Source organism: Bison bison, unplaced genomic scaffold, assembly GCF_000754665.1.
Source record: "Bison bison bison isolate TAMUID 2011002044 unplaced genomic scaffold, Bison_UMD1.0 scf7180017864249, whole genome shotgun sequence".
Classification (NCBI taxonomy): Eukaryota; Metazoa; Chordata; class Mammalia; order Artiodactyla; family Bovidae; genus Bison; species Bison bison.
The window spans coordinates 3,181,105-3,183,075 of record NW_011494821.1 but is presented as its reverse complement, the minus strand read 5'-3'; positions in this window follow the sequence as shown (position 1 = coordinate 3,183,075).

Sequence of the window (1,971 nt, the reverse complement as noted above, 5' to 3'; positions counted from 1 at the left end):
ATTGTTCCATGTCCAGTTCTAACTGTTGCTTCCCGACCTGCATACAGATTTCTCAAGAGGCAGGTCAGGTGGTCTGGTATTCCCATCTCTTTCAGAATTTTCCAGTTTATTTTGATCCACACAGTCAAAGTCTTTGGCATAGTCAATAAAGCAGAAATAGATATTTACTTTGGCTTTTAAATGGTCCCTGCTACAGACTCAGAAACAGTCTTATCCCCATGAGGCTTCTAGAAAATTTTAAATTATGTATATGGCTCAGATTAAGTTTCTATTGCGTGGCTCTGGATGGTATCTTCTTCCTCCAAAAATTATTTATTTTTGCATCTATTAGGCACTAAGATTAGATCACTTTTGTTCGATCTGGACCGGAGCTGACAAAGCTGAGTTTCATTGTTTGTGAAGGTTGGCCAGTTATGATTTCCTGACAAACAATCCAGTGGAAAAGAGGGCTGCTGCTGTTGCTGCTAAGTTGCTTCAGTCGTGTCCGACTCTGTGCAACCCCATAGACGGCAGCCCACCAGGCTGCCCCGTCCCTGGGATTCTCCAGGCAAGAACACTGGAGTGGGTTGCCATTGCCTTCTCCAGAAAAGAGGGCAAAAGCTGTCAAAAAGCACTTCTTTTTTTTTTTTTTGAGCAGAGAGAGTGTAATTTTATTTTTTTTTAATTTAGCTTTATTTATTTTAATTGGAGGATAATTACAATATTGTTGGGGCCCAGAGTGAGGTACTCTGCCCGTGACAACGGTCATGAGGAAGGAGGCTCGACATACGCAAAGGTGGGATCGAGCCTCAGGAGTCCCCCTGGAAAACCTGGAGCATCTACCCCCATAACCAGACCCTGCCTACTTCACTACTTTGTGCTCATCTACACCCCTGACTTTACGGGGGGCAGTCCCCCACCACCTCTTTTGGAGAAGGAGTTAACTTAGAGCTCCAGTTAATAATAATTCCTGGGCGTGAGAGGAGTGTTTCAACCTACAAACTCCTCTGAAGGTTCTCTAGCCTGCCTGACAGGCTTGTCTCGCCACATGTGATTGCTCACAGCCTCCCAACCGTGAGAGGCACGAGATGCTTTAAACCTTCTAAAAACAGGTTCCTTAGAAAAGTTAGAAAACTATTAGTATAAGTACAATGGGCTGATTAGAAATTGTATTGGTGAAGGGTTTTTCATTTGTTGAGCCAATGTTTGTTGCTAAGTCTCCACGTCCCCTGCCCTTACACACATTAATGAATATATAGAAGAAATAAGTATTAACCTTTGATATAAATCACGTTACACCTTAGGCTAAGAAAATTCTTTCCTTAACTAAAACCCACTACACCCTCACCCTATAGGAATGTAACTTTATTTGGGTGGCGTCTGTTTTAAGAATACTCACCCTTGGAGAAAAAAGTGTTCTGGTTGACTGACCACTGTCACAAGGAGAGGGTCATAAATTGTCAGCAGGCCCCCTGACCAGAAGATGATGTAACACCCCTAAGACCTCTGTATACATTTGTATGAAGCACCTGACTTTGATAAAAGTCAGGACTGCTGACCCCGCGTGACTTTTGCATAAGATCTCAGTGTATAAAAGTAGACCATGGAAAATAAAGAATGGGGATCAGTTTCTCGAAATACTGGTCTCCCCATGTCTCTCTCTCTTTCACTCTGGCTGAGTCTCCATCTGGCGCGCGGAACCCACCATGCTTACTAATTATGCCTGGGCTTCTAAGATCCGACCGGGGAGGCCTCAGTGTCTCCTCTCCTTCGGGAGAACGGAAGGATGCCTGTGGCCTACGTAAGTGGTGCAAACTTCTTGTCTTGAAGTTTTATTGATCTCCCGCGTAAACCAAGCTACTCAGCCTCTTTTCTCCACTGAATTTTCCTACTGAGCTATCCTTATTCTATTACTCTTTATATCTTTAATTAATATCTAATTGAAGCTATTGTATCCTGACCCTCGCCGACGCCGTCCCCGCTTCGAATACC